This window comes from Panulirus ornatus, chromosome 37 (genome assembly GCF_036320965.1).
Source record: "Panulirus ornatus isolate Po-2019 chromosome 37, ASM3632096v1, whole genome shotgun sequence".
Classification (NCBI taxonomy): Eukaryota; Metazoa; Arthropoda; class Malacostraca; order Decapoda; family Palinuridae; genus Panulirus; species Panulirus ornatus.
The window spans coordinates 5,614,467-5,627,305 of NC_092260.1; the positions used below are offsets into that span (position 1 = coordinate 5,614,467).

At 42.7% G+C, this 12,839-nt stretch overlaps 1 protein-coding gene across 1 annotated transcript in view; it reads left to right on the forward strand.

Moving 5' to 3' along the window:
* The window catches only part of Mvb12 (multivesicular body subunit 12-like Mvb12), a 189,840-nt gene that overhangs the window by 62,651 nt on the left and 114,350 nt on the right, over positions 1-12,839 (forward strand). The window lies entirely within an intron of this gene.

Below are 12,839 nucleotides of genomic sequence, written 5' to 3' on the forward strand. Positions count from 1 at the left end.
AGATCCATAAATGTTACATACAAATCCATCTGCTTTTCTAAGTATTTCCCGCATACATTCTTCAAAGCAAACATCTGATCCACACATCCTCTACCACTTCTGAAACCACACTACTCTTCCCCAGTCTGATGCTCTGTACATGCCTTCACCCTCTCAATCAATACCCTCCCATTTAATTTCCCAGGAATACTCACCAAACTTATACCTCTGGAATTTGAGCACTCACCTTTATCCCCTTTGCCTTTGTACAGTGGCACTATGCATGCATTCCGCCAATCCTCAGGCACCTCACCTTGAGTCATACATACATTAGATATCCTTACCAACCAGTCAACTACACAGTCACCCCTTTTTTAATGAATTCCTCGCCAATACCATCCAAACCTGCTACCTTGCCAGCTTTCATCTTCAGCAAAGCTTTTACTACCTCTTTTCTGTTTACCAAATCATTCTCCCTAACCCTCTCACTTTGCACACCACCTTGACCAAAACCCCCTATATCTGCCACTCTATCATCAAACACATTCAACAAACCTTCAAAATACTCACTCCATCTCCTTCTCACATTACCACTACTTGTTATCACCTCCCCATTAGCCCCTTCACTGATGTTCCCATTTGTTCCTTTGTTTTATTCACTGTATTTATCTCCTTCTGAAACATCTTTTAATTCTCCCTAAAATTCAATGTTACTCTCTCACCCCAACTCTCAATTGCCTTCTTTTTCACCTGCACCTTTCTCTTGACCTCTTGCCTCTTTCTTTTATACATCTCCCAGTCATTTGCATTATTTCCAAGCAAAAATCATCCAAATGCCTCTCTCTTCTCATTCACTTATAATCTTACTTCTTCATCCCACCACTCATTACCCTTTCAAATCTGCCCACCTCCCACGCTTCTCATGCCACAAACATCTTTTGCACAAGCCATCACTGCTTCCCTAAATACATCCCATTCCTCCCCCACTCCCCTTACGTCCTTTGTTCTCAATCTTTTCCATTATTTGCTCAGTCTCTCCTGCTACTTCCTCACACAAGTCTCCATCCCAAGCTCACTTACTCACCACTCTCTTCACCCCAACATTCTCTCTTGTTTTCTGAAAACCTCTACAAATCTTCACTTTTGCCTCCACAAGATAATGATCAGACATCCCTCCAGTTGCACCTCTCAGCTCATTAACATCCAAAAGTCTCTCTTTCGTGCGCCTATCAATTAGCATGTAATCCAATAATGCTCTCTGGCCATCTCTCCTACTTACATACATATACTTATGTATGTCTCTCTTTTTAAACCAGGTATTTCCAATAACCAGTCCTTTTTCAGCACAGAAATCTACAAGCTCTTCACCATTTCCATTTACAACACTGATCACCCCTTGTACACCAATTATTCCCTCAACTGCCACGTTACTAACCTTTGCATTCAAATCACCCATCACCATAACCCGGTCTCGTGCATCATAACTACTAACACACTCACTCAGCTGCTCCCAAAACACTTGCCTCTCATGATCTTTCTTCTCATGCCCAGGTGCATATGCACCAATAATCACCCATCTCTCTCCATCCACTTTCAGTTTTCCCCATATCAATCTAGAGTTTACTTTCTTACACTCTATCACATACTCCCACCACTCCTGTTTCAGGAGTAGTGCTACTCCTTCCCTTGCTCTCGTCCTCTCACTAACCCGACTTTACTCCCAAGACATTCCCAAACCACTCTTCCACTTTACCCTTGAGCTCCATTTCACTAAGAGCTGAAACATCCAGGTTCCTATCCTCAAACATACTACCTATCTCTCCATTTTTCTCATCTTGGTTACATCCACACACATTTAGACACCCCAATCTGAGCCTCCAAGGAGGATGAGCACTCCCTGTGTGACTCCTTCTTCTGTTTCCCCTTTTAGAAAGTTAAAATACAAGGAGGGGAGAGTTTCCAGCCCCCCCTCTCCCATCCCCTTTAGTTGCCTTCTACGACACGTGAGGAACGCATGGGAAGTATTTTTTTTTTTTTTTTTGTCACTGTCTCCCGCGTTTGCGAGGTAGCACAAGGAAACAGACGAAAGAAATGTCCACACATGCAAATATACATACCTACACAGCTTTCCATGGTTTACCCCAGATGCTTCACATGCCCTGATTCAATCCACTGACAGCACGTCAACCCCGGTATACCACATCGATCCAATTCACTCTATTCCTTGCCCTCCTTTCACCCTCCTGCATGTTCAGGCCCTGATCACTCAAAATCTTTTTCACTCCATCTTTCCACCTCCAATTTGGTCTCCCACTTCTCCTCGTTCCCTCCACCTCCGACACATATATCCTCTTGGTCAATCTTTCCTCACTCATTCTCTCCATGTGCCCAAACCATTTCAAAACACCCTCTTCTGCTCTCTCAACCACGCTCTTTTCATTTCCACACATCTCTCTTACCCTTACGTTACTTACTCGATCAAACCACCTCACACCACACATTGTCCTCAAACATCTCATTTCCAGCACATCCATCCTCCTGCGCACAACTCTATCCATAGCCCACGCCTCGCAACCATACAACATTGTTGGAACCACTATTCCTTCAAACATACCCATTTTTGCTTTCCGAGATAATGTTCTCGACTTCCACACATTCTTCAAGGCCCCCAGAATTTTCGCCCCCTCCCCCACCCTATGATCCACTTCCGCTTCCATGGTTCCATCCGCTGCCAGATCCACTCCCAGATATCTAAAACACTTCACTTCCTCCAGTTTTTCTCCATTCAAACTCACCTCCCAATTGACTTGACCCTCAACCCTACTGTACCTAATAACCTTGCTCTTATTCACATTTACTCTTAACTTTCTTCTTCCACACACTTTACCAAACTCAGTCACCAGCTTCTGCAGTTTCTCACATGAATCAGCCACCAGCGCTGTATCATCAGCGAACAACAACTGACTCACTTCCCAAGCTCTCTCATCCCCAACAGACTTCATACTTGCCCCTCTTTCGAAAACTCTTGCATTTACCTCCCTAACAACCCCATCCATAAACAAACTAAACAACCATGGAGACATCACACACCCCTGCCGCAAACCTACATTCACTGAGAACCAATTACTTTCCTCTCTTCCTACACGTACACATGCCTTACATCCTCGATAAAAACTTTTCACTGCTTCTAACAACTTTCCTCCCACACCATATATTCTTAATACCTTCCACAGAGCATCTCTATCAACTCTATCATATGCCTTCTCCAGATCCATAAATGCTACATACAAATCCATTTGCTTTTCTAAGTATTTCTCACATACATTCTTCAAAGCAAACACCTGATCCACACATCCTCTACCACTTCTGAAACCACACTGCTCTTCCCCAATCTGATGCTCTGTACATGCCTTCACCCTCTCAATCAATACCCTCCCATATAATTTACCAGGAATACTCAACAAACTTATACCTCTGTAATTTGAGCACTCACTCTTATCCCCTTTGCCTTTGTACAATGGCACTATGCACGCATTCCGCCAATCCTCAGGCACCTCACCATGAGTCATACATACATTAGATAACCTTACCAACCAGTCAACAATACAGTCACCCCCTTTTTTAATAAATTCCACTGCAATACCATCCAAACCTGCTGCCTTCCCAGCTTTCATCTTCCGCAAAGCTTTCACTACCTCTTCTCTGTTTACCAAATCATTTTCCCTAACCCTCTCACTTTGCACACCACCTCGACCAAAACACCCTATATCTGCCACTCTATCATCAAAAACATTCAACAAACCTTCAAAATACTCACTGCATCTCCTTCTCACATCACCACTACTTGTTATCACCTCCCTATTTGCGCCCTTCACTGAAGTTCCCATTTGCTCCCTTGTCTTACGCACTTTATTTACCTCCTTCCAGAACATCTTTTTATTCTCCTTAAAATTTAATGATACTCTCTCACCCCAACTCTCATTTGCCCTTTTTTTCACCTCTTGCACCTTTCTCTTGACCTCCTGTCTTTCTTTTATACATCTCCCACTCAATTGCATTTTTTCCCAGCAAAAATCGTCCAAATGCCTCTCTCTTCTCTTTCACTAATACTCTTACTTCTTCATCCCACCACTCACTACCCTTTCTAATCAACCCACCTCCCACTCTTCTCATGCCACAAGCATCTTTTGCGCAATCCATCACTGATTCCCTAAATACATCCCATTCCTCCCCCACTCCCCTTACTTCCATTGTTCTCACCTTTTTCCATTCTGTACTCAGTCTCTCCTGGTACTTCCTCACACAGGTCTCCTTCTCAAGCTCACTTACTCTCACCACCCTCTTCACCCCAACATTCACTCTTCTTTTCTGAAAACCCATACAAATCTTCACCTTAGCCTCCACAAGATAATGATCAGACATCCCTCCAGTTGCACCTCTCAGCACATTAACATCCAAAAGTCTCTCTTTCGCACGCCTGTCAATTAACACGTAATCCAATAACGCTCTCTTGCCATCTCTCCTACTTACATAAGTATACTTATGTATATCTCGCTTTTTAAACCAGGTATTCCCAATCATCAGTCCTTTTTCAGCACATAAATCTACAAGCTCTTCACCATTTCCATTTACAACACTGAACACCCCATGTATACCAATTATTCCCTCAACTGCCACATTACTCACCTTTGCATTCAAATCACCCATCACTATAACCCGGTCTCGTGCATCAAAACCACTAACACACTCATTCAGCTGCTCCCAAAACACTTGCCTCTCATGATCTTTCTTCTCATGCCCAGGTGCATATGCACCAATAATCACCCACCTCTCTCCATCAACTTTCAGTTTTACCCATATTAATCGAGAATTTACTTTCTTACATTCTATCACATACTCCCACAACTCCTGTTTCAGGAGTATTGCTACTCCTTCCCTTGCTCTTGTCCTCTCACTAACCCCTGACTTTACTCCCCAGACATTCCCAAACCACTCTTCCCCTTTACCCTTGAGCTTCGTTTCACTCAGAGCCAAAACATCCAGGTTCCTTTCCTCAAACATACTACCTATCTCTCCTTTTTTCACATCTTGGTTACATCCACACACATTTAGGCGTCCCAATCTGAGCCTTCGAGGAGGATGAGCACTCCCCGCGTGACTGCTTCTTCTGTTTCCCATTTTAGAAAGTTAATACAAGGAGGGGAGGATTTCTGGCCCCCCGCTCCCGTCCCCTCTAGTCGCTTTCTACGACACGCGAGGAATACGTGGGAAGTATTCTTTCACCCCTATCCCCAGGGATAATATACATATATATATACATATACACATACACACACATACACATACATACGCACATATACACACACACACACATACATATATATACATATGAAAAATGTAAGAAACAATTTAGAAAACTTAAACTTTTAGCTTGAAATGAATGAAAAAATGAATGTCACATAATGGTTCAACCTCTGGCTATGGAAAAAGGAAATGTATAATTTATTTACACAAACGTCAGTAGCAGTTCTCATCAATTTAACCACTGTATCAATAAGCTTCAATGTCTAAGCTACATTTTTCTCCAATTTCACTATTTTCTTGTCAAAACACCATGTATGAAAACTATCACTCCAGTAACACAACTATAAACATTTACTTCCCCTTTAAAAAAAAGTTCTGGGGAAGTCTGTCTCGATACACTGCGGGAAACTCTACCACCTGGCGGGGTTTGTGTTGCAATGGTTTCCGATTCACAAACGTAGTAGCATCACTGGTGGGCCAAGGTAGTTCCGTTTGCGAAGAGGCGCTTTATATGATGTCTTGACACACGATGATCTTAACGAGGTGATGATAGAGGTCCAGTGGAATTGTTGGTCAGCGATGGGCAATTTCCTTGCCATGCTGAAGGACACAGTTCCCGTCACGGTCGTGGTCGAGCCCACAAGCCGGCGGTTCAAGGAGTCACAGTGACCTCAGGATGGTGATATTCATATACATACAACTTGGCTTCAGCACCTTTCCTCGGTGGAGGTGGTGCTCCACCCGACCCATATATATATATATATATATATATATATATATATATATATATATATATATATATATATATATGTATTGGCGGAATGCGTGCATAGTGCCATTGTACAAAGGCAAAGGGGATAAGAGTGAGTGCTCAAATTACAGAGGTATAAGTTTGTTTAGTATTCCTGGTAAATTATATGGGAGGGTATTGATTGAGAGGGTGAAGGCATGTACAGAACATCATATTGGGGAAGAGCAGTGTGGTTTCAGAAGTGGTAGAGGATGTGTGGATCAGGTGTTTTGCTTTGAAGTATGTATGTGAGAAATATTTAGAAAAGCAAATGGATTTGTATGTAGCATTTATGGATCTGGAGAAGGCATATGATAGAGTTGATAGAGATGCTCTGTGGAAGGTATTAAGAATATATGGTGTGGGAGGCAAGTTGTTAGAAGCAGTGGAAAGTTTTTATCGAGGGTGTAAGGCATGTGTGCGTGTAGGAAGAGAGGAAAGTGATTGGTTCTCAGTGAATGTAGGTTTGCGGCAGGGGTGTGTGATGTCTCCATGGTTGTTTAATTTGTTTATGGATGGGGTTCTTAGGGAGGTAAATGCAAGAGTTTTGGAAAGAGGGGCAAGTATGAAGTCTGTTGGGGATGAGAGAGCTTGGGAAGTGAGTCAGTTGTTGTTCGCTGATGATACAGCGCTGGTGGCTGATTCATGTGAGAAACTGCAGAAGCTGGTGACTGAGTTTGGTAAAGTGTGTGGAAGAAGAAAGTTAAGAGTAAATGTGAATAAGAGCAAGGTTATTAGGTACAGTAGGGTTGAGGGTCAAGTCAGTTGGGAGGTGAGTTTGAATGGAGAAAAACTGGAGGAAGTGAAGTGTTTTAGATATCTGGGAGTGGATCTGGCAGCGGATGGAACCATGGAAGCGGAAGTGGATCATAGGGTGGGGGAGGGGGCGAAAATTCTGGGGGCCTTGAAGAATGTGTGGAAGTCGAGAACATTATCTCGGAAAGCAAAAATGGGTATGTATGAAGGAATAGTGGTTCCAACAATGTTGTATGGTTGCGAGGCGTGGGCTATGGATAGAGTTGTGCGCAGGAGGATGGATGTGCTGGAAATGAGATGTTTGAGGACAATGTGTGGTGTGAGGTGGTTTGATCGAGTGAGTAACGTAAGGGTAAGAGAGATGTGTGGAAATAAAAAGAGCGTGGTTGAGAGAGCAGAAGAGGGTGTTTTGAAGTGGTTTGGGCACATGGAGAGGATGAGTGAGGAAAGATTGAGCAAGAGGATATATGTGTCGGAGGTGGAGGGAACAAGGAGAAGAGGGAGACCAAATTGGAGGTGGAAAGATGGAGTGAAAAAGATTTTGTGTGATCGGGGCCTGAACATGCAGGAGGGTGAAAGGAGGGCAAGGAATAGAGTGAATTGGAGCGATGTGGTATACCGGGGTTGACGTGCTGTCAGTGGATTGAATCAAGGCATGTGAAGCGTCTGGGGTAAGCCATGGAAAGCTGTGTAGGTATGTATATTTGCGTGTGTGGACGTATGTATATACATGTGTATGGGGGGGTTGGGCCATTTCTTTCATCTGTTTCCTTGCGCTACCTCGCAAACGCGGGAGACAGCGACAAAGTATAATAAAATAAAAAAAATGATGTATATATATTTATACATTGAAATGTACAGGTATGTATATGTGCGTGTGTGGACTTGTATATATATATACATGTGTATGTGGGTGGGTTGGGCCATTTTTTCGTCTGTTTCCTTGCACTACCCCACTAACACGGGAGACAGTGACAAAGTATAATAGATAGAAAAATATATATATATATATATATATATATATATATATATATATATATATATATATATATATCCCTGGGGATAGGGGAGAAAGAATACTTCCCATGTATTCCCTGCGTGTCGTAGAAGGCGACTAAAAGGGAAGGGAGCGGGGGGCTGGAAATCCTCCCCTCTTGTTTTTTTTTTTTTTTTTCTCAAAGAAGGAACAGAGAAGGGGGCCAGATGAGGATATTCCCTCAAAGGCCCAGTCCTCTGTTCTTAACGCTACCTCGCTAATGCAGGAAATGGCGAATAGTATGAAAGAAAAAAGATATATATATATATATATATATATATATATATATATATATATATATATATATATATATATATATATATATATATATATATATATATATATATATATCCCTGGGGATAGGGGTGAAAGAATACTTCCCACGTATTCCTCGCGTATCGTAGAAAGCGACTAGAGGGGACGGGAGTGGGGGGCCGGAAATCCTCCCCTCCTTGTATTAACTTTCTAAAATGGGAAACAGAAGAAGGAGTCACGCGGGGAGTGCTCATCCTCCTCGAAGGCTCAGAGTGGGGTGCCTAAATGTGTGTGGATGTAACCAAGATGTGAAAAAAGGAGAGATAGGTGGTATGTTTGAAGAAAGGAACCTGGATGTTTTGGCTCTGAGTGAAACGAAGCTCAAGGGTAAAGGGGAAGAGTGGTTTGGAAATGTCTGGGGAGTGAAGTCAGGGGTTAGTGAGAGGACAAGAGCAAGGGAAGGAGTAGCAATACTCCTGAAACAGGAGTTGTGGGAGTATGTGATAGAATGTAAGAAAGTAAATTCTCGATTAATATGGGTAAAATTGAAAGTTGATGGAGAGAGGTGGGTGATTATTGGTGCATATGCACCTGGGCATGAGAAGAAAGATCATGAGAGGCAAGTGTTTTGGGAGCAGCTAAATGAGTGTGTTAGCGGTTTTGATGCACGAGACCGGGTTATAGTGATGGGTGATTTGAATGCAAAGGTGAGTAATGTGGCAGTTGAGGGAATAATTGGTATGCATGGGGTGTTCAGTGTTGTAAATGGAAATGGTGAAGAGTTTGTAGATTTATGTGCTGAAAAAGGACTGATGATTGGGAATACCTGGTTTAAAAAGCGAGATATACATAAGTATACTTATGTAGGTAGGAGAGATGGCCAGAGAGCGTTATTGGATTACGTGTTAATTGACAGGCGTGCGAAAGAGAGACTTTTGGATGTCAATGTGCTGAGAGGTGCAACTGGAGGGATGTCTGATCATTATCTTGTGGAGGCTAAGGTGAAGATTAGTATGGGTTTTCAGAAAAGAAGAGTGAATGTTGGGGTGAAGAAGGTGGTGAGAGTAAGTGAGCTTGGGAAGGAGACCTGTGTGAAGAAGTATCTGGAGAGACTGTGTACAGAATGGAAAAAGGTGAGAACAATGGAAGTAAGGGGAGTGGGGGAGGAATGGGATGTATTTAGGGAATCAGTGATGGATTGCGCAAAAGATGCTTGTGGCATGAGAAGAGTGGGAGGTGGGCTGTTTAGAAAGGGTAGTGAGTGGTGGGATGAAGAAGTAGGAGTGTTAGTGAAAGAGAAGAGAGAAGCATTTGGACGATTTTTGCAGGGAAAAAATGCAATTGAGTGGGAGAAGTATAAAAGAAAGAGACAGGAGGTCAAGAGAAAGGTGCAAGAGGTGAAAAAAAGGGCAAATGAGAGTTGGGGTGAGAGACTATCAGTAAATTTTAGGGAGAATAAAAAGATGTTCTGGAAGGAGGTAAATAGGGTGCGTAAGACAAGGGAGCAAATGGGAACTTCAGTGAAGGGCGTAAATGGGGAGGTGATAACAAGTAGTGGTGATGTGAGAAGGAGATGGAATGAGTATTTTGAAGGTTTGTTGAATGTGTCTGATGACAGAGTGGCAGATATAGGGTGTTTGGGTCGAGGTGGTGTGCAAAGTGAGAGGGTTAGGGAAAATGATTTGGTAAACAGAGAAGAGGTAGTAAAAGCTTTGCGGAAGATGAAAGCCGGCAAGGCAGCAGGTTTGGATGGTATTGCAGTGGAATTTATTAAAAAAGGGGGTGACTGTATTGTTGACTGGTTGGTAAGGTTATTTAATGTATGTATGACTCATGGTGAGGTGCCTGAGGATTGGCGGAATGCGTGCATAGTGCCATTGTACAAAGGCAAAGGGGATAAGAGTGAGTGCTCAAATTACAGAGGTATAAGTTTGTTGAGTATTCCTGGTAAATTATATGGGAGGGTATTGATTGAGAGGGTGAAGGCATGTACAGAGCATCAGATTGGGGAAGAGCAGTGTGGTTTCAGAAGTGGTAGAGGATGTGTGGATCAGGTGTTTGCTTTGAAGAATGTATGTGAGAAATACTTAGAAAAGCAAATGGATTTGTATGTAGCATTTATGGATCTGGAGAAGGCATATGATAGAGTTGATAGAGATGCTCTGTGGAAGGTATTAAGAATATATGGTGTGGGAGGCAAGTTGTTAGAAGCAGTGAAAAGTTTTTATCGAGGATGTAAGGCATGTGTACGTGTAGGAAGAGAGGAAAGTGATTGGTTCTCAGTGAATGTAGGTTTGCGGCAGGGGTGTGTGATGTCTCCATGGTTGTTTAATTTGTTTATGGATGGGGTTGTTAGGGAGGTAAATGCAAGAGTTTTGGAAAGAGGGGCAAGTATGAAGTCTGTTGGGGATGAGAGAGCTTGGGAAGTGAGTCAGTTGTTGTTCGCTGATGATACAGCGCTGGTGGCGGATTCATGTGAGAAACTGCAGAAGCTGGTGACGGAGTTTGGTAAAGTGTGTGGAAGAAGAAAGTTAAGAGTAAATGTGAATAAGAGCAAGGTTATTAGGTACAGTAGGGTTGAGGGTCAAGTCAATTGGGAGGTGAGTTTGAATGGAGAAAAACTGGAGGAAGTGAAGTGTTTTAGATATCTGGGAGTGGATCTGTCAGCGGATGGAACCATGGAGGCGGAAGTGGATCATAGGGTGGGGGAGGGGGCGAAAATTTTGGGAGCCTTGAAAAATGTGTGGAGGTCGAGAACATTATCCCGGAAAGCAAAAATGGGTATGTTTGAAGGAATAGTGGTTCCAACAATGTTGTATGGTTGCGAGGCGTGGGCTATGGATAGAGTTGTTCGCAGGAGGATGGATGTGCTGGAAATGAGATGTTTGAGGACAATGTGTGGTGTGAGGTGGTTTGATCGAGTAAGTAACGTGAGGGTAAGAGAGATGTGTGGAAATAAAAAGAGCGTGGTTGAGAGAGCAGAAGAGGGTGTTTTGAAGTGGTTTGGGCACATGGAGAGAATGAGTGAGGAAAGATTGACCAAGAGGATATATGTGTCGGAGGTGGAGGGAACGAGGAGAAGAGGGAGACCAAATTGGAGGTGGAAAGATGGAGTGAAAAGGATTTTGTGTGATCGGGGCCTGAACATGCAGGAGGGTGAGAGGAGGGCAAGAAATAGAGTGAATTGGAGCGATGTGGTGTACAGGGGTTGACGTGCTGTCGGTGGATTGAATCAGGGCATGTGAAGCGTCCGGGGTAAACCATGGAAAGCTGTGTAGGTATGTATATTTGCGTGTGTGGACGTGTGTATGTACATGTGTATGGGGGGGGTTGGGCCATTTCTTTCGTCTGTTTCCTTGCGCTACCTCGCAAACGCGGGAGACAGCGACAAAGTATAAAAAAAAAAAAAAAATATATATATATATATATATATATATACACGCACGTATACATATATATATATATCTTCATTTACAACGCAATCGAACTCGAACATTTCATGATCACGTGTTCCTAGCTAGTGGATCATATCTGATATTTTCAAGTTCATTGCCTGTATACGTAAAGATGAGATCTCACAATGGCGTATCAAGCTCCTCTGATTCTAGGAGATTATACGCTCTCATAACTTGTGTCTCCATGACACTATAATGTCCGTGAGAGGTCGAACTCTTCCCAAGTCCGTTCTTTCATGATAGGTATACCGTCCCATGATCAAGACTTCACCACGTCTGAGGAGAGAGAGAGAGAGAGAGAGAGCACTGTTCATATGTTTTAAAAATTTAAGAGGAAAAATGACGCGTTATGAGGTATTGATATTTTCGCAAGCTATAACCTCTTAAAACACTTTTTAAATTAAACTATGCACTGCTCTGAATGTGTGTGTGTGTCCTCAATTTTCTTTTCATTCCTTTTTTTCTTTTAATTTTTCGGGTCTTGAAATAGGCGAGGCAAAAATTTATAGGGCTTGAAATACGCGAGTCAAAATTTACTCCCTTTCATTACGATTTCATCTTTTTTCTTTTGTGGTGTTGGATTATATTCTGCTCTCTGCATCACTTGACAGGGTTGGAATCGCCCTCTAGTTCCTTCCTCGTCTCCTCGCAGGCACTCGGGTCTTAATCCTCCCGTCAAAAACTCTTCACCGCATCCCCGTTCAACCACTCCATTCGTGTTTGTACGAGTCGGATCGACTGTTCAAAACGAACACATGGCTGTGTTACCGAATCGGCTTTGGTGGAGTGTGATAACTACACTGACGTCTACTGTCCACATTTGCTTCATGAATAGCTTTCGCTCGCTAATTGTAGTCACGTCAAGTGAGACTTCTCGCTAATCACACCTCCATCTACTTACGTGAGGAACACTGTGAACACACGCAGCGTATGGGCATGGTTATGTAATTCATCTTCAGTCATGAAGTTACTCTTAAAAAACATCGTATCTTGCGCAGTTGACACCTTCACTGACTGAACGACATTTAGTGTTTAGAACGGGTTCAAGCGAAAGTTCCCAAGTTAATTTCAGTATAAGCACAGAGGGGCTATGTGGAGAAGATGGGAAGGCTGAGGTTCCTATATATATATATATATATATATATATATATATATATATATAGTTTGGTAAAGTGTGTGAAAGAAGAAAGTTAAGAGTAAATGTGAATAAGAGCAAGGTTATTAGGTAGAGTAGGGTTGAGGGTCAAGTCAATTGGGAGGTAAG